The following is a 20859-nucleotide window of genomic DNA, read 5'->3' on the forward strand; positions in this document are numbered from 1 at the left end:
TTATCATTTATAACTCTGCAGGTTTGTGAATTGCAGTGCCCCTGAGCTCCATTTTTCAACTCGCTTTTTTGGGAGCTGGCCACAAAAGCGCAGGATTGCCTCAGGCCCTATTCTGCTTCCGGGCGGCAGGCTGAGCCTGTGGTTAATTCTTCTTCCTGATGGGAAAATAGAGTGACCTGTGCCTGTCCCAACACCTAGAGCTAGTCTCTCATTGGCTCCCCCTCTTCCCGTTCATCCTCAGGACAAATTGCAAGCTGTACGGAACGGGAGGTTAAAGGTGCTGATTCTCCAAGGAGGGAGATTGCTAGTAAAGCGGCTGGAATGGCGAACCCGAGCACAAGGAGATGAGAAATGAGGTGCGTTTTAGAAACCTTTCCCGATCACACGGTGTACCACCTTCTGGGTTTCTCATGCATGTTTTCGAGGTAGGAAGATGCCCTTGAACCTGGAGATTTGGGACCCATGGGATGGGTAACAGGAAGTATTACTTTAAAGGCTCTGCGTTTGCTCCCCCAACCTCACCAAACCTCTCAGCCCCGAGAATGTCCACCCTTATGTCTCATCCAGCTGTGGGTCTAGATATGGTCAATCCAAGTTGCGTCACAGCCCCTGAACAAATTTTGTAAGAATTTCTCTCTCTTTCACTGTCTTTGTTTCACGGGTTTTTAAAAGGAATTTATTTTTATAATGGGGTTTAGCTGCTTTTCACGGCTGTGTTTCTGCCGCTTTACACCCACTTGACTCACTTCCAGAGAGATATCAATACATAGGTTTTAAGATTCTTACTAGTCAGATATATTCTTGTGCGGTGAATAGGGGGTGTTGAGTCCAGTTCACTGAGCAAGGAGTAGGTCTTTCTATTACATATGGGGTTTATGGAACGGTATCTGAGCTCATTTGAAACCCTTGTTTTATGCATCACCCCACCCCACCTTTCCCGTTAAGCAGCCATAGTGTGTTTTGTAAACGTGTGACTCTGTTCTGTTTTGTAATTCAGTTCAAGTGTAGCGGTTTTTACATTCCCTCTATAAGTGATAGCTTATGATAAGTGTCTTTTTCTGTGTGACTTATTTCACTTAGAATCGTCATAGCTAAAACCACTCATCATGGTGCTACTAGCCTTATGACATTGATTTCATGGCTGAGTGATATTCCATTGTACATAAGGACCACCACTTCTTTATCCATTTTTGTCTTTCCTGGGATATTTAAGGTGTCACGAATTGGAGGTTCTTGTCAACAGAGCAGCCCCAAACTTTGGGTTGCCTGTGTCTTGCTGATTTTTAGTTTTCCCAATTTATACGCCCATGAGTGGAAGTGCCCTATGCGCTCTAAGCTGTGCTTTTTCGATGTTTCAGGACACACCGTACACTTCTCCAGAGTGGCTGTTGGCAATTTACATCCCGCCCATCAGCGTAGCAAGGCTCCCATTTCTCCATGGCCTGTTCTGCATTTCTGGTTTTGACACTTTTTTCCGCATGGCCCTTTTGACCGATGGGAAGCGAGACTTCTTTGTAGCGCTGATTTGCCTTTCCAGGTTGCTTGGTTGGCCAAAAAGGGCGTATGCGTTTTTTCCTGAATATATTCAGGAAAAAACGCATACGCCCTTTTTGGCCAAGGGCATCATTGTCGACGTTTTGCCGCTTTTCATGTGCTTTAAAGGCGATTCGAATCGACCTCCTGAAATCTGTTTCCTGCAATTCTGCCTTGCTTTCAGATCCTCTTCGTTGCCTTCCCTCAATATATTTGTGGACGAGAGTTATCATTTATAACTCTGCATGTTTGTGAATTGCAGTGCCCCTGAGCTCCATTTTTCAACTCGCTTTTTTGGGAGCTGGCCACAAAAGCGCAGGATTGCCTCAGGCCCTATTCTGCTTCCGGGCGGCAGGCTGAGCCTGTGGTTAATTCTTCTTCCTGATGGGAAAATAGAGTGACCTGTGCCTGTCCCAACACCTAGAGCTAGTCTCTCATTGGCTCCCCCTCTTCCCGTTCATCCTCAGGACAAATTGCAAGCTGTACGGAACGGGAGGTTAAAGGTGCTGATTCTCCAAGGAGGGAGATTGCTAGTAAAGCGGCTGGAATGGCGAACCCGAGCACAAGGAGATGAGAAATGAGGTGCGTTTTAGAAACCTTTCCCGATCACACGGTGTACCACCTTCTGGGTTTCTCATGCATGTTTTCGAGGTAGGAAGATGCCCTTGAACCTGGAGATTTGGGACCCATGGGATGGCTAACAGGCAGTATTACTTTAAAGGCTCTGCGTTTGCTCCCCCAACCTCACCAAACCTCTCAGCCCCGAGAGTGTCCACCCTTATGTCTCCTCCAGCTGTGGGTCTAGATATGGTCAATCCAGGTTGCGTCACAGCCCCTGAACGAATTTTGTAAGAATTTCTCTCTCTTTCACTGTCTTTGTTTCACGGGTTTTTAAAAGGAATTTATTTTTATAATGGGGTTTAGCTGCTTTTCACGGCTGTGTTTCTGCCGCTTTACAGCCACTTGACTCACTTCCAGAGAGATATCAATACATAGGTTTTAAGATTCTTACTAGTCAGATATATTCTTGTGCGGTGAATAGGGGGTGTTGAGTCCAGTTCACTGAGCAAGGAGTAGGTCTTTCTATTACATATTGGGTTTATGGAACGGTATCTGAGCTCATTTGAAACCCTTGTTTTATGCATCACCCCACCCCACCTTTCCCGTTAAGCAGCCATAATGTGTTTTCTAAACGTGTGACTCTGTTCTGTTTTGTAATTCAGTTCAAGTGTAGCGGTTTTTACATTCCCTCTATAAGTGATAGCTTATGATAAGTGTCTTTTTCTGTGTGACTTATTTCACTTAGAATCGTTGTAGCTAAAGCCACTCATCATGCTGCTACTAGCCTTATGACATTGATTTCATGGCTGAGGGATATTCCATTGTACATAAGGACCACCACTTCTTTATCCATTTTTCTCTTTCCTGGGATATTTAAGGTGTCACGAAGTGGAGGTTCTTGTCAACAGAGCAGCCCTAAACTTTCGGGTGCCTGTGTCTTGCTGATTTTTAGTTTTCCCAATTTATACGCCCATGAGTGGAAGTGCCCTATGCGCTCTAAGCTGTGTTTTTTCGATGTTTCAGGACACACCGTACACTTCTCCAGAGTGGCTGTTGGCAATTTACATCCCGCCCATCAGCGTAGCAAGGCTCCCATTTCTCCATGGCCTGTTCTGCATTTCTGGTTTTGACACTTTTTTCCGCATGGCCCTTTTGACCGATGGGAAGCGAGACTTCTTTGTAGCGCTGATTTGCCTTTCCAGGTTGCTTGGTTGGCCAAAAAGGGCGTATGCGTTTTTTCCTGAATATATTCAGGAAAAAACGCATACGCCCTTTTTGGCCAAGGGCATCATTGTCGACGTTTTGCCGCTTTTCATGTGCTTTAAAGGCGATTCGAATCGACCTCCTGAAATCTGTTTCCTGCAATTCTGCCTTGCTTTCAGATCCTCTTCGTTGCCTTCCCTCAATATATTTGTGGACGAGAGTTATCATTTATAACTCTGCAGGTTTGTGAATTGCAGTGCCCCTGAGCTCCATTTTTCAACTCGCTTTTTTCGGAGCTGGCCGCAATAGCGCAGGATTGCCTCAGGCCCTATTCTGCTTCCTGGTGGCAGGCTGAGCCTGTGGTTAATTCTTCTTCCTGATGGGAAAATAGAGTGACCTGCGCCTGTCCCAACACCTAGAGCTAGTCTCTCATTGGCTCCCCCTCTTCCCGTTCATCCTCAGGACAAATTGCAAGCTGTACGGAACGGGAGGTTAAAGGTGCTGATTCTCCAAGGAGGGAGATTGCTAGTAAAGCGGCTGGAATGGCGAACCCGAGCACAAGGAGATGAGAAATGAGGTGCGTTTTAGAAACCTTTCCCCATCACACGGTGTACCACCTTCTGGGTTTCTCATGCATGTTTTCGAGGTAGGAAGATGCCCTTGAACCTGGAGATTTGGGACCCATGGGATGGGTAACAGGCAGTATTACTTTAAAGGCTCTGCGTTTGCTCCCCCAACCTAACCAAACCTCTCAGCCCCGAGAATGTCCACCCTTATGTCTCATCCAGCTGTGGGTCTAGATATGGTCAATCCAAGTTGCATCACAGCCCCTGAACGAATTTTGTAAGAATTTCTCTCTCTTTCACTGTCTTTGTTTCACGGGTTTTTAAAAGTAATTTATTTTTATAATGGGGTTTAGCTGCTTTTCACGGCTGTGTTTCTGCCGCTTTACACCCACTTGACTCACTTCCAGAGAGATATCAATACATAGGTTTTAAGATTCTTACTAGTCAGATATATTCTTGTGCGGTGAATAGGGGGTGTTGAGTCCACTTCACTGAGCAAGGAGTAGGTCTTTCTATTACATATTGGGTTTATGGAACGGTATCTGAGCTCATTTGAAACCCTTGTTTTACGCATCACCCCACCCCACCTTTCCCATTAAGCAGCCATAGTGTGTTTTCTAAACGTGTGACTCTGTTCTGTTTGGTAATTCAGTTCAAGTGTAGCGGTTTTTACATTCCCTCTATAAGTGATAGCTTATGATAAGTGTCTTTTTCTGTGTGACTTATTTCACTTAGAATCGTCATAGCTAAAACCACTCATCATGGTGCTACTAGCCTTATGACATTGATTTCATGGCTGAGTGATATTCCATTGTACATAAGGACCACCACTTCTTTATCCATTTTTGTCTTTCCTGGGATATTTAAGGTGTCACGAATTGGAGGTTCTTGTCAACAGAGCAGCCCCAAACTTTGGGTTGCCTGTGTCTTGCTGATTTTTAGTTTTCCCAATTTATACGCCCATGAGTGGAAGTGCCCTATGCGCTCTAAGCTGTGCTTTTTCGATGTTTCAGGACACACCGTACACTTCTCCAGAGTGGCTGTTGGCAATTTACATCCCGCCCATCAGCGTAGCAAGGCTCCCATTTCTCCATGGCCTGTTCTGCATTTCTGGTTTTGACACTTTTTTCCGCATGGCCCTTTTGACCGATGGGAAGCGAGACTTCTTTGTAGCGCTGATTTGCCTTTCCAGGTTGCTTGGTTGGCCAAAAAGGGCGTATGCGTTTTTTCCTGAATATATTCAGGAAAAAACGCATACGCCCTTTTTGGCCAAGGGCATCATTGTCGACGTTTTGCCGCTTTTCATGTGCTTTAAAGGCGATTCGAATCGACCTCCTGAAATCTGTTTCCTGCAATTCTGCCTTGCTTTCAGATCCTCTTCGTTGCCTTCCCTCAATATATTTGTGGACGAGAGTTATCATTTATAACTCTGCATGTTTGTGAATTGCAGTGCCCCTGAGCTCCATTTTTCAACTCGCTTTTTTGGGAGCTGGCCACAAAAGCGCAGGATTGCCTCAGGCCCTATTCTGCTTCCGGGCGGCAGGCTGAGCCTGTGGTTAATTCTTCTTCCTGATGGGAAAATAGAGTGACCTGTGCCTGTCCCAACACCTAGAGCTAGTCTCTCATTGGCTCCCCCTCTTCCCGTTCATCCTCAGGACAAATTGCAAGCTGTACGGAACGGGAGGTTAAAGGTGCTGATTCTCCAAGGAGGGAGATTGCTAGTAAAGCGGCTGGAATGGCGAACCCGAGCACAAGGAGATGAGAAATGAGGTGCGTTTTAGAAACCTTTCCCGATCACACGGTGTACCACCTTCTGGGTTTCTCATGCATGTTTTCGAGGTAGGAAGATGCCCTTGAACCTGGAGATTTGGGACCCATGGGATGGCTAACAGGCAGTATTACTTTAAAGGCTCTGCGTTTGCTCCCCCAACCTCACCAAACCTCTCAGCCCCGAGCGTGTCCACCCTTATGTCTCCTCCAGCTGTGGGTCTAGATATGGTCAATCCAGGTTGCGTCACAGCCCCTGAACGAATTTTGTAAGAATTTCTCTCTCTTTCACTGTCTTTGTTTCACGGGTTTTTAAAAGGAATTTATTTTTATAATGGGGTTTAGCTGCTTTTCACGGCTGTGTTTCTGCCGCTTTACAGCCACTTGACTCACTTCCAGAGAGATATCAATACATAGGTTTTAAGATTCTTACTAGTCAGATATATTCTTGTGCGGTGAATAGGGGGTGTTGAGTCCAGTTCACTGAGCAAGGAGTAGGTCTTTCTATTACATATTGGGTTTATGGAACGGTATCTGAGCTCATTTGAAACCCTTGTTTTATGCATCACCCCACCCCACCTTTCCCGTTAAGCAGCCATAATGTGTTTTCTAAACGTGTGACTCTGTTCTGTTTTGTAATTCAGTTCAAGTGTAGCGGTTTTTACATTCCCTCTATAAGTGATAGCTTATGATAAGTGTCTTTTTCTGTGTGACTTATTTCACTTAGAATCGTTGTAGCTAAAGCCACTCATCATGCTGCTACTAGCCTTATGACATTGATTTCATGGCTGAGGGATATTCCATTGTACATAAGGACCACCACTTCTTTATCCATTTTTCTCTTTCCTGGGATATTTAAGGTGTCACGAAGTGGAGGTTCTTGTCAACAGAGCAGCCCTAAACTTTCGGGTGCCTGTGTCTTGCTGATTTTTAGTTTTCCCAATTTATACGCCCATGAGTGGAAGTGCCCTATGCGCTCTAAGCTGTGTTTTTTCGATGTTTCAGGACACACCGTACACTTCTCCAGAGTGGCTGTTGGCAATTTACATCCCGCCCATCAGCGTAGCAAGGCTCCCATTTCTCCATGGCCTGTTCTGCATTTCTGGTTTTGACACTTTTTTCCGCATGGCCCTTTTGACCGATGGGAAGCGAGACTTCTTTGTAGCGCTGATTTGCCTTTCCAGGTTGCTTGGTTGGCCAAAAAGGGCGTATGCGTTTTTTCCTGAATATATTCAGGAAAAAACGCATACGCCCTTTTTGGCCAAGGGCATCATTGTCGACGTTTTGCCGCTTTTCATGTGCTTTAAAGGCGATTCGAATCGACCTCCTGAAATCTGTTTCCTGCAATTCTGCCTTGCTTTCAGATCCTCTTCGTTGCCTTCCCTCAATATATTTGTGGACGAGAGTTATCATTTATAACTCTGCAGGTTTGTGAATTGCAGTGCCCCTGAGCTCCATTTTTCAACTCGCTTTTTTCGGAGCTGGCCGCAATAGCGCAGGATTGCCTCAGGCCCTATTCTGCTTCCTGGTGGCAGGCTGAGCCTGTGGTTAATTCTTCTTCCTGATGGGAAAATAGAGTGACCTGCGCCTGTCCCAACACCTAGAGCTAGTCTCTCATTGGCTCCCCCTCTTCCCGTTCATCCTCAGGACAAATTGCAAGCTGTACGGAACGGGAGGTTAAAGGTGCTGATTCTCCAAGGAGGGAGATTGCTAGTAAAGCGGCTGGAATGGCGAACCCGAGCACAAGGAGATGAGAAATGAGGTGCGTTTTAGAAACCTTTCCCGATCACACGGTGTACCACCTTCTGGGTTTCTCATGCATGTTTTCGAGGTAGGAAGATGCCCTTGAACCTGGAGATTTGGGACCCATGGGATGGGTAACAGGAAGTATTACTTTAAAGGCTCTGCGTTTGCTCCCCCAACCTCACCAAACCTCTCAGCCCCGAGAATGTCCACCCTTATGTCTCATCCAGCTGTGGGTCTAGATATGGTCAATCCAAGTTGCGTCACAGCCCCTGAACAAATTTTGTAAGAATTTCTCTCTCTTTCACTGTCTTTGTTTCACGGGTTTTTAAAAGGAATTTATTTTTATAATGGGGTTTAGCTGCTTTTCACGGCTGTGTTTCTGCCGCTTTACACCCACTTGACTCACTTCCAGAGAGATATCAATACATAGGTTTTAAGATTCTTACTAGTCAGATATATTCTTGTGCGGTGAATAGGGGGTGTTGAGTCCAGTTCACTGAGCAAGGAGTAGGTCTTTCTATTACATATGGGGTTTATGGAACGGTATCTGAGCTCATTTGAAACCCTTGTTTTATGCATCACCCCACCCCACCTTTCCCGTTAAGCAGCCATAGTGTGTTTTGTAAACGTGTGACTCTGTTCTGTTTTGTAATTCAGTTCAAGTGTAGCGGTTTTTACATTCCCTCTATAAGTGATAGCTTATGATAAGTGTCTTTTTCTGTGTGACTTATTTCATTTAGAATCGTCGTAGCTAAAGCCACTCATCATGTTGCTACTAGCCTTCTGACATTGATTTCATGGCTGAGGGTTATTCCTTTGTACATAAGGACCACCACTTCTTTATCCATTTTTCTCTTTCCTGGGATATTTAAGGTGTCATGAAGTGGAGGTTCTTGTCAACAGAGCAGCCCTAAACTTTCGGGTGCCTGTGTCTTGCTGATTTTTAGTTTTCCCAATTTATACGCCCATGAGTGGAAGTGCCCTATGCGCTCTAAGCTGTGTTTTCGATGTTTCAGGACACACCGTACACTTCTCCAGAGTGGCTGTTGGCAATTTACATCCCGCCCATCAGCGTAGCAAGGGTCCCATTTCTCCATGGCCTGTTCTGCATTTCTGGTTTTGACACTTTTTTCCGCATGGCCCTTTTGACCGATGGGAAGCGAGACTTCTTTGTAGCGCTGATTTGCCTTTCCAGGTTGCTTGGTTGGCCAAAAAGGGCGTATGCGTTTTTTCCTGAATATATTCAGGAAAAAACGCATACGCCCTTTTTGGCCAAGGGCATCATTGTCGACGTTTTGCCGCTTTTCATGTGCTTTAAAGGCGATTCGAATCGACCTCCTGAAATCTGTTTCCTGCAATTCTGCCTTGCTTTCAGATCCTCTTCGTTGCCTTCCCTCAATATATTTGTGGACGAGAGTTATCATTTATAACTCTGCAGGTTTGTGAATTGCAGTGCCCCTGAGCTCCATTTTTCAACTCGCTTTTTTGGGAGCTGGCCACAAAAGCGCAGGATTGCCTCAGGCCCTATTCTGCTTCCGGGCGGCAGGCTGAGCCTGTGGTTAATTCTTCTTCCTGATGGGAAAATAGAGTGACCTGTGCCTGTCCCAACACCTAGAGCTAGTCTCTCATTGGCTCCCCCTCTTCCCGTTCATCCTCAGGACAAATTGCAAGCTGTACGGAACGGGAGGTTAAAGGTGCTGATTCTCCAAGGAGGGAGATTGCTAGTAAAGCGGCTGGAATGGCGAACCCGAGCACAAGGAGATGAGAAATGAGGTGCGTTTTAGAAACCTTTCCCGATCACACGGTGTACCACCTTCTGGGTTTCTCATGCATGTTTTCGAGGTAGGAAGATGCCCTTGAACCTGGAGATTTGGGACCCATGGGATGGGTAACAGGAAGTATTACTTTAAAGGCTCTGCGTTTGCTCCCCCAACCTCACCAAACCTCTCAGCCCCGAGAATGTCCACCCTTATGTCTCATCCAGCTGTGGGTCTAGATATGGTCAATCCAAGTTGCGTCACAGCCCCTGAACAAATTTTGTAAGAATTTCTCTCTCTTTCACTGTCTTTGTTTCACGGGTTTTTAAAAGGAATTTATTTTTATAATGGGGTTTAGCTGCTTTTCACGGCTGTGTTTCTGCCGCTTTACACCCACTTGACTCACTTCCAGAGAGATATCAATACATAGGTTTTAAGATTCTTACTAGTCAGATATATTCTTGTGCGGTGAATAGGGGGTGTTGAGTCCAGTTCACTGAGCAAGGAGTAGGTCTTTCTATTACATATGGGGTTTATGGAACGGTATCTGAGCTCATTTGAAACCCTTGTTTTATGCATCACCCCACCCCACCTTTCCCGTTAAGCAGCCATAGTGTGTTTTGTAAACGTGTGACTCTGTTCTGTTTTGTAATTCAGTTCAAGTGTAGCGGTTTTTACATTCCCTCTATAAGTGATAGCTTATGATAAGTGTCTTTTTCTGTGTGACTTATTTCACTTAGAATCGTCGTAGCTAAAGCCACTCATCATGCTGCTACTAGCCTTCTGACATTGATTTCATGGCTGAGGGTTATTCCTTTGTACATAAGGACCACCACTTCTTTATCCATTTTTCTCTTTCCTGGGATATTTAAGGTGTCATGAAGTGGAGGTTCTTGTCAACAGAGCAGCCCTAAACTTTCGGGTGCCTGTGTCTTGCTGATTTTTAGTTTTCCCAATTTATACGCCCATGAGTGGAAGTGCCCTATGCGCTCTAAGCTGTGTTTTCGATGTTTCAGGACACACCGTACACTTCTCCAGAGTGGCTGTTGGCAATTTACATCCCGCCCATCAGCGTAGCAAGGGTCCCATTTCTCCATGGCCTGTTCTGCATTTCTGGTTTTGACACTTTTTTCCGCATGGCCCTTTTGACCGATGGGAAGCGAGACTTCTTTGTAGCGCTGATTTGCCTTTCCAGGTTGCTTGGTTGGCCAAAAAGGGCGTATGCGTTTTTTCCTGAATATATTCAGGAAAAAACGCATACGCCCTTTTTGGCCAAGGGCATCATTGTCGACGTTTTGCCGCTTTTCATGTGCTTTAAAGGCGATTCGAATCGACCTCCTGAAATCTGTTTCCTGCAATTCTGCCTTGCTTTCAGATCCTCTTCGTTGCCTTCCCTCAATATATTTGTGGACGAGAGTTATCATTTATAACTCTGCAGGTTTGTGAATTGCAGTGCCCCTGAGCTCCATTTTTCAACTCGCTTTTTTGGGAGCTGGCCACAAAAGCGCAGGATTGCCTCAGGCCCTATTCTGCTTCCGGGCGGCAGGCTGAGCCTGTGGTTAATTCTTCTTCCTGATGGGAAAATAGAGTGACCTGTGCCTGTCCCAACACCTAGAGCTAGTCTCTCATTGGCTCCCCCTCTTCCCGTTCATCCTCAGGACAAATTGCAAGCTGTACGGAACGGGAGGTTAAAGGTGCTGATTCTCCAAGGAGGGAGATTGCTAGTAAAGCGGCTGGAATGGCGAACCCGAGCACAAGGAGATGAGAAATGAGGTGCGTTTTAGAAACCTTTCCCGATCACACGGTGTACCACCTTCTGGGTTTCTCATGCATGTTTTCGAGGTAGGAAGATGCCCTTGAACCTGGAGATTTGGGACCCATGGGATGGGTAACAGGAAGTATTACTTTAAAGGCTCTGCGTTTGCTCCCCCAACCTCACCAAACCTCTCAGCCCCGAGAATGTCCACCCTTATGTCTCATCCAGCTGTGGGTCTAGATATGGTCAATCCAAGTTGCGTCACAGCCCCTGAACAAATTTTGTAAGAATTTCTCTCTCTTTCACTGTCTTTGTTTCACGGGTTTTTAAAAGGAATTTATTTTTATAATGGGGTTTAGCTGCTTTTCACGGCTGTGTTTCTGCCGCTTTACACCCACTTGACTCACTTCCAGAGAGATATCAATACATAGGTTTTAAGATTCTTACTAGTCAGATATATTCTTGTGCGGTGAATAGGGGGTGTTGAGTCCAGTTCACTGAGCAAGGAGTAGGTCTTTCTATTACATATGGGGTTTATGGAACGGTATCTGAGCTCATTTGAAACCCTTGTTTTATGCATCACCCCACCCCACCTTTCCCGTTAAGCAGCCATAGTGTGTTTTGTAAACGTGTGACTCTGTTCTGTTTTGTAATTCAGTTCAAGTGTAGCGGTTTTTACATTCCCTCTATAAGTGATAGCTTATGATAAGTGTCTTTTTCTGTGTGACTTATTTCACTTAGAATCGTCGTAGCTAAAGCCACTCATCATGCTGCTACTAGCCTTCTGACATTGATTTCATGGCTGAGGGTTATTCCTTTGTACATAAGGACCACCACTTCTTTATCCATTTTTCTCTTTCCTGGGATATTTAAGGTGTCATGAAGTGGAGGTTCTTGTCAACAGAGCAGCCCTAAACTTTCGGGTGCCTGTGTCTTGCTGATTTTTAGTTTTCCCAATTTATACGCCCATGAGTGGAAGTGCCCTATGCGCTCTAAGCTGTGTTTTCGATGTTTCAGGACACACCGTACACTTCTCCAGAGTGGCTGTTGGCAATTTACATCCCGCCCATCAGCGTAGCAAGGGTCCCATTTCTCCATGGCCTGTTCTGCATTTCTGGTTTTGACACTTTTTTCCGCATGGCCCTTTTGACCGATGGGAAGCGAGACTTCTTTGTAGCGCTGATTTGCCTTTCCAGGTTGCTTGGTTGGCCAAAAAGGGCGTATGCGTTTTTTCCTGAATATATTCAGGAAAAAACGCATACGCCCTTTTTGGCCAAGGGCATCATTGTCGACGTTTTGCCGCTTTTCATGTGCTTTAAAGGCGATTCGAATCGACCTCCTGAAATCTGTTTCCTGCAATTCTGCCTTGCTTTCAGATCCTCTTCGTTGCCTTCCCTCAATATATTTGTGGACGAGAGTTATCATTTATAACTCTGCAGGTTTGTGAATTGCAGTGCCCCTGAGCTCCATTTTTCAACTCGCTTTTTTGGGAGCTGGCCACAAAAGCGCAGGATTGCCTCAGGCCCTATTCTGCTTCCGGGCGGCAGGCTGAGCCTGTGGTTAATTCTTCTTCCTGATGGGAAAATAGAGTGACCTGTGCCTGTCCCAACACCTAGAGCTAGTCTCTCATTGGCTCCCCCTCTTCCCGTTCATCCTCAGGACAAATTGCAAGCTGTACGGAACGGGAGGTTAAAGGTGCTGATTCTCCAAGGAGGGAGATTGCTAGTAAAGCGGCTGGAATGGCGAACCCGAGCACAAGGAGATGAGAAATGAGGTGCGTTTTAGAAACCTTTCCCGATCACACGGTGTACCACCTTCTGGGTTTCTCATGCATGTTTTCGAGGTAGGAAGATGCCCTTGAACCTGGAGATTTGGGACCCATGGGATGGGTAACAGGAAGTATTACTTTAAAGGCTCTGCGTTTGCTCCCCCAACCTCACCAAACCTCTCAGCCCCGAGAATGTCCACCCTTATGTCTCATCCAGCTGTGGGTCTAGATATGGTCAATCCAAGTTGCGTCACAGCCCCTGAACAAATTTTGTAAGAATTTCTCTCTCTTTCACTGTCTTTGTTTCACGGGTTTTTAAAAGGAATTTATTTTTATAATGGGGTTTAGCTGCTTTTCACGGCTGTGTTTCTGCCGCTTTACACCCACTTGACTCACTTCCAGAGAGATATCAATACATAGGTTTTAAGATTCTTACTAGTCAGATATATTCTTGTGCGGTGAATAGGGGGTGTTGAGTCCAGTTCACTGAGCAAGGAGTAGGTCTTTCTATTACATATGGGGTTTATGGAACGGTATCTGAGCTCATTTGAAACCCTTGTTTTATGCATCACCCCACCCCACCTTTCCCGTTAAGCAGCCATAGTGTGTTTTGTAAACGTGTGACTCTGTTCTGTTTTGTAATTCAGTTCAAGTGTAGCGGTTTTTACATTCCCTCTATAAGTGATAGCTTATGATAAGTGTCTTTTTCTGTGTGACTTATTTCACTTAGAATCGTCGTAGCTAAAGCCACTCATCATGCTGCTACTAGCCTTCTGACATTGATTTCATGGCTGAGGGTTATTCCTTTGTACATAAGGACCACCACTTCTTTATCCATTTTTCTCTTTCCTGGGATATTTAAGGTGTCATGAAGTGGAGGTTCTTGTCAACAGAGCAGCCCTAAACTTTCGGGTGCCTGTGTCTTGCTGATTTTTAGTTTTCCCAATTTATACGCCCATGAGTGGAAGTGCCCTATGCGCTCTAAGCTGTGTTTTCGATGTTTCAGGACACACCGTACACTTCTCCAGAGTGGCTGTTGGCAATTTACATCCCGCCCATCAGCGTAGCAAGGGTCCCATTTCTCCATGGCCTGTTCTGCATTTCTGGTTTTGACACTTTTTTCCGCATGGCCCTTTTGACCGATGGGAAGCGAGACTTCTTTGTAGCGCTGATTTGCCTTTCCAGGTTGCTTGGTTGGCCAAAAAGGGCGTATGCGTTTTTTCCTGAATATATTCAGGAAAAAACGCATACGCCCTTTTTGGCCAAGGGCATCATTGTCGACGTTTTGCCGCTTTTCATGTGCTTTAAAGGCGATTCGAATCGACCTCCTGAAATCTGTTTCCTGCAATTCTGCCTTGCTTTCAGATCCTCTTCGTTGCCTTCCCTCAATATATTTGTGGACGAGAGTTATCATTTATAACTCTGCAGGTTTGTGAATTGCAGTGCCCCTGAGCTCCATTTTTCAACTCGCTTTTTTGGGAGCTGGCCACAAAAGCGCAGGATTGCCTCAGGCCCTATTCTGCTTCCGGGCGGCAGGCTGAGCCTGTGGTTAATTCTTCTTCCTGATGGGAAAATAGAGTGACCTGTGCCTGTCCCAACACCTAGAGCTAGTCTCTCATTGGCTCCCCCTCTTCCCGTTCATCCTCAGGACAAATTGCAAGCTGTACGGAACGGGAGGTTAAAGGTGCTGATTCTCCAAGGAGGGAGATTGCTAGTAAAGCGGCTGGAATGGCGAACCCGAGCACAAGGAGATGAGAAATGAGGTGCGTTTTAGAAACCTTTCCCGATCACACGGTGTACCACCTTCTGGGTTTCTCATGCATGTTTTCGAGGTAGGAAGATGCCCTTGAACCTGGAGATTTGGGACCCATGGGATGGGTAACAGGAAGTATTACTTTAAAGGCTCTGCGTTTGCTCCCCCAACCTCACCAAACCTCTCAGCCCCGAGAATGTCCACCCTTATGTCTCATCCAGCTGTGGGTCTAGATATGGTCAATCCAAGTTGCGTCACAGCCCCTGAACAAATTTTGTAAGAATTTCTCTCTCTTTCACTGTCTTTGTTTCACGGGTTTTTAAAAGGAATTTATTTTTATAATGGGGTTTAGCTGCTTTTCACGGCTGTGTTTCTGCCGCTTTACACCCACTTGACTCACTTCCAGAGAGATATCAATACATAGGTTTTAAGATTCTTACTAGTCAGATATATTCTTGTGCGGTGAATAGGGGGTGTTGAGTCCAGTTCACTGAGCAAGGAGTAGGTCTTTCTATTACATATGGGGTTTATGGAACGGTATCTGAGCTCATTTGAAACCCTTGTTTTATGCATCACCCCACCCCACCTTTCCCGTTAAGCAGCCATAGTGTGTTTTGTAAACGTGTGACTCTGTTCTGTTTTGTAATTCAGTTCAAGTGTAGCGGTTTTTACATTCCCTCTATAAGTGATAGCTTATGATAAGTGTCTTTTTCTGTGTGACTTATTTCACTTAGAATCGTCATAGCTAAAACCACTCATCATGGTGCTACTAGCCTTATGACATTGATTTCATGGCTGAGTGATATTCCATTGTACATAAGGACCACCACTTCTTTATCCATTTTTGTCTTTCCTGGGATATTTAAGGTGTCACGAATTGGAGGTTCTTGTCAACAGAGCAGCCCCAAACTTTGGGTTGCCTGTGTCTTGCTGATTTTTAGTTTTCCCAATTTATACGCCCATGAGTGGAAGTGCCCTATGCGCTCTAAGCTGTGCTTTTTCGATGTTTCAGGACACACCGTACACTTCTCCAGAGTGGCTGTTGGCAATTTACATCCCGCCCATCAGCGTAGCAAGGCTCCCATTTCTCCATGGCCTGTTCTGCATTTCTGGTTTTGACACTTTTTTCCGCATGGCCCTTTTGACCGATGGGAAGCGAGACTTCTTTGTAGCGCTGATTTGCCTTTCCAGGTTGCTTGGTTGGCCAAAAAGGGCGTATGCGTTTTTTCCTGAATATATTCAGGAAAAAACGCATACGCCCTTTTTGGCCAAGGGCATCATTGTCGACGTTTTGCCGCTTTTCATGTGCTTTAAAGGCGATTCGAATCGACCTCCTGAAATCTGTTTCCTGCAATTCTGCCTTGCTTTCAGATCCTCTTCGTTGCCTTCCCTCAATATATTTGTGGACGAGAGTTATCATTTATAACTCTGCAGGTTTGTGAATTGCAGTGCCCCTGAGCTCCATTTTTCAACTCGCTTTTTTGGGAGCTGGCCACAAAAGCGCAGGATTGCCTCAGGCCCTATTCTGCTTCCGGGCGGCAGGCTGAGCCTGTGGTTAATTCTTCTTCCTGATGGGAAAATAGAGTGACCTGTGCCTGTCCCAACACCTAGAGCTAGTCTCTCATTGGCTCCCCCTCTTCCCGTTCATCCTCAGGACAAATTGCAAGCTGTACGGAACGGGAGGTTAAAGGTGCTGATTCTCCAAGGAGGGAGATTGCTAGTAAAGCGGCTGGAATGGCGAACCCGAGCACAAGGAGATGAGAAATGAGGTGCGTTTTAGAAACCTTTCCCGATCACACGGTGTACCACCTTCTGGGTTTCTCATGCATGTTTTCGAGGTAGGAAGATGCCCTTGAACCTGGAGATTTGGGACCCATGGGATGGGTAACAGGAAGTATTACTTTAAAGGCTCTGCGTTTGCTCCCCCAACCTCACCAAACCTCTCAGCCCCGAGAATGTCCACCCTTATGTCTCATCCAGCTGTGGGTCTAGATATGGTCAATCCAAGTTGCGTCACAGCCCCTGAACAAATTTTGTAAGAATTTCTCTCTCTTTCACTGTCTTTGTTTCACGGGTTTTTAAAAGGAATTTATTTTTATAATGGGGTTTAGCTGCTTTTCACGGCTGTGTTTCTGCCGCTTTACACCCACTTGACTCACTTCCAGAGAGATATCAATACATAGGTTTTAAGATTCTTACTAGTCAGATATATTCTTGTGCGGTGAATAGGGGGTGTTGAGTCCAGTTCACTGAGCAAGGAGTAGGTCTTTCTATTACATATGGGGTTTATGGAACGGTATCTGAGCTCATTTGAAACCCTTGTTTTATGCATCACCCCACCCCACCTTTCCCGTTAAGCAGCCATAGTGTGTTTTGTAAACGTGTGACTCTGTTCTGTTTTGTAATTCAGTTCAAGTGTAGCGGTTTTTACATTCCCTCTATAAGTGATAGCTTATGATAAGTGTCTTTTTCTGTGTGACTTATTTCACTTAGAATCGTCATAGCTAAAACCACTCATCATGGTGCTACTAGCCTTATGACATTGATTTCATGGCTGAGTGATATTCCATTGTACATAAGGACCACCACTTCTTTATCCATTTTTGTCTTTCCTGGGATATTTAAGGTGTCACGAATTGGAGGTTCTTGTCAACAGAGCAGCCCCAAACTTTGGGTTGCCTGTGTCTTGCTGATTTTTAGTTTTCCCAATTTATACGCCCATGAGTGGAAGTGCCCTATGCGCTCTAAGCTGTGCTTTTTCGATGTTTCAGGACACACCGTACACTTCTCCAGAGTGGCTGTTGGCAATTTACATCCCGCCCATCAGCGTAGCAAGGCTCCCATTTCTCCATGGCCTGTTCTGCATTTCTGGTTTTGACACTTTTTTCCGCATGGCCCTTTTGACCGATGGGAAGCGAGACTTCTTTGTAGCGCTGATTTGCCTTTCCAGGTTGCTTGGTTGGCCAAAAAGGGCGTATGCGTTTTTTCCTGAATATATTCAGGAAAAAACGCATACGCCCTTTTTGGCCAAGGGCATCATTGTCGACGTTTTGCCGCTTTTCATGTGCTTTAAAGGCGATTCGAATCGACCTCCTGAAATCTGTTTCCTGCAATTCTGCCTTGCTTTCAGATCCTCTTCGTTGCCTTCCCTCAATATATTTGTGGACGAGAGTTATCATTTATAACTCTGCATGTTTGTGAATTGCAGTGCCCCTGAGCTCCATTTTTCAACTCGCTTTTTTGGGAGCTGGCCACAAAAGCGCAGGATTGCCTCAGGCCCTATTCTGCTTCCGGGCGGCAGGCTGAGCCTGTGGTTAATTCTTCTTCCTGATGGGAAAATAGAGTGACCTGTGCCTGTCCCAACACCTAGAGCTAGTCTCTCATTGGCTCCCCCTCTTCCCGTTCATCCTCAGGACAAATTGCAAGCTGTACGGAACGGGAGGTTAAAGGTGCTGATTCTCCAAGGAGGGAGATTGCTAGTAAAGCGGCTGGAATGGCGAACCCGAGCACAAGGAGATGAGAAATGAGGTGCGTTTTAGAAACCTTTCCCGATCACACGGTGTACCACCTTCTGGGTTTCTCATGCATGTTTTCGAGGTAGGAAGATGCCCTTGAACCTGGAGATTTGGGACCCATGGGATGGCTAACAGGCAGTATTACTTTAAAGGCTCTGCGTTTGCTCCCCCAACCTCACCAAACCTCTCAGCCCCGAGAGTGTCCACCCTTATGTCTCCTCCAGCTGTGGGTCTAGATATGGTCAATCCAGGTTGCGTCACAGCCCCTGAACGAATTTTGTAAGAATTTCTCTCTCTTTCACTGTCTTTGTTTCACGGGTTTTTAAAAGGAATTTATTTTTATAATGGGGTTTAGCTGCTTTTCACGGCTGTGTTTCTGCCGCTTTACAGCCACTTGACTCACTTCCAGAGAGATATCAATACATAGGTTTTAAGATTCTTACTAGTCAGATATATTCTTGTGCGGTGAATAGGGGGTGTTGAGTCCAGTTCACTGAGCAAGGAGTAGGTCTTTCTATTACATATTGGGTTTATGGAACGGTATCTGAGCTCATTTGAAACCCTTGTTTTATGCATCACCCCACCCCACCTTTCCCGTTAAGCAGCCATAATGTGTTTTCTAAACGTGTGACTCTGTTCTGTTTTGTAATTCAGTTCAAGTGTAGCGGTTTTTACATTCCCTCTATAAGTGATAGCTTATGATAAGTGTCTTTTTCTGTGTGACTTATTTCACTTAGAATCGTTGTAGCTAAAGCCACTCATCATGCTGCTACTAGCCTTATGACATTGATTTCATGGCTGAGGGATATTCCATTGTACATAAGGACCACCACTTCTTTATCCATTTTTCTCTTTCCTGGGATATTTAAGGTGTCACGAAGTGGAGGTTCTTGTCAACAGAGCAGCCCTAAACTTTCGGGTGCCTGTGTCTTGCTGATTTTTAGTTTTCCCAATTTATACGCCCATGAGTGGAAGTGCCCTATGCGCTCTAAGCTGTGTTTTTTCGATGTTTCAGGACACACCGTACACTTCTCCAGAGTGGCTGTTGGCAATTTACATCCCGCCCATCAGCGTAGCAAGGCTCCCATTTCTCCATGGCCTGTTCTGCATTTCTGGTTTTGACACTTTTTTCCGCATGGCCCTTTTGACCGATGGGAAGCGAGACTTCTTTGTAGCGCTGATTTGCCTTTCCAGGTTGCTTGGTTGGCCAAAAAGGGCGTATGCGTTTTTTCCTGAATATATTCAGGAAAAAACGCATACGCCCTTTTTGGCCAAGGGCATCATTGTCGACGTTTTGCCGCTTTTCATGTGCTTTAAAGGCGATTCGAATCGACCTCCTGAAATCTGTTTCCTGCAATTCTGCCTTGCTTTCAGATCCTCTTCGTTGCCTTCCCTCAATATATTTGTGGACGAGAGTTATCATTTATAACTCTGCAGGTTTGTGAATTGCAGTGCCCCTGAGCTCCATTTTTCAACTCGCTTTTTTCGGAGCTGGCCGCAATAGCGCAGGATTGCCTCAGGCCCTATTCTGCTTCCTGGTGGCAGGCTGAGCCTGTGGTTAATTCTTCTTCCTGATGGGAAAATAGAGTGACCTGCGCCTGTCCCAACACCTAGAGCTAGTCTCTCATTGGCTCCCCCTCTTCCCGTTCATCCTCAGGACAAATTGCAAGCTGTACGGAACGGGAGGTTAAAGGTGCTGATTCTCCAAGGAGGGAGATTGCTAGTAAAGCGGCTGGAATGGCGAACCCGAGCACAAGGAGATGAGAAATGAGGTGCGTTTTAGAAACCTTTCCCCATCACACGGTGTACCACCTTCTGGGTTTCTCATGCATGTTTTCGAGGTAGGAAGATGCCCTTGAACCTGGAGATTTGGGACCCATGGGATGGGTAACAGGCAGTATTACTTTAAAGGCTCTGCGTTTGCTCCCCCAACCTCACCAAACCTCTCAGCCCCGAGAATGTCCACCCTTATGTCTCATCCAGCTGTGGGTCTAGATATGGTCAATCCAAGTTGCATCACAGCCCCTGAACGAATTTTGTAAGAATTTCTCTCTCTTTCACTGTCTTTGTTTCACGGGTTTTTAAAAGTAATTTATTTTTATAATGGGGTTTAGCTGCTTTTCACGGCTGTGTTTCTGCCGCTTTACACCCACTTGACTCACTTCCAGAGAGATATCAATACATAGGTTTTAAGATTCTTACTAGTCAGATATATTCTTGTGCGGTGAATAGGGGGTGTTGAGTCCACTTCACTGAGCAAGGAGTAGGTCTTTCTATTACATATTGGGTTTATGGAACGGTATCTGAGCTCATTTGAAACCCTTGTTTTACGCATCACCCCACCCCACCTTTCCCATTAAGCAGCCATAGTGTGTTTTCTAAACGTGTGACTCTGTTCTGTTTGGTAATTCAGTTCAAGTGTAGCGGTTTTTACATTCCCTCTATAAGTGATAGCTTATGATAAGTGTCTTTTTCTGTGTGACTTATTTCACTTAGAATCGTCATAGCTAAAACCACTCATCATGGTGCTACTAGCCTTATGACATTGATTTCATGGCTGAGTGATATTCCATTGTACATAAGGACCACCACTTCTTTATCCATTTTTGTCTTTCCTGGGATATTTAAGGTGTCACGAATTGGAGGTTCTTGTCAACAGAGCAGCCCCAAACTTTGGGTTGCCTGTGTCTTGCTGATTTTTAGTTTTCCCAATTTATACGCCCATGAGTGGAAGTGCCCTATGCGCTCTAAGCTGTGCTTTTTCGATGTTTCAGGACACACCGTACACTTCTCCAGAGTGGCTGTTGGCAATTTACATCCCGCCCATCAGCGTAGCAAGGCTCCCATTTCTCCATGGCCTGTTCTGCATTTCTGGTTTTGACACTTTTTTCCGCATGGCCCTTTTGACCGATGGGAAGCGAGACTTCTTTGTAG

The sequence above is a fragment of the Balaenoptera ricei genome, chromosome 4, assembly GCF_028023285.1.
Source record: "Balaenoptera ricei isolate mBalRic1 chromosome 4, mBalRic1.hap2, whole genome shotgun sequence".
Taxonomy (NCBI): domain Eukaryota; kingdom Metazoa; phylum Chordata; class Mammalia; order Artiodactyla; family Balaenopteridae; genus Balaenoptera; species Balaenoptera ricei.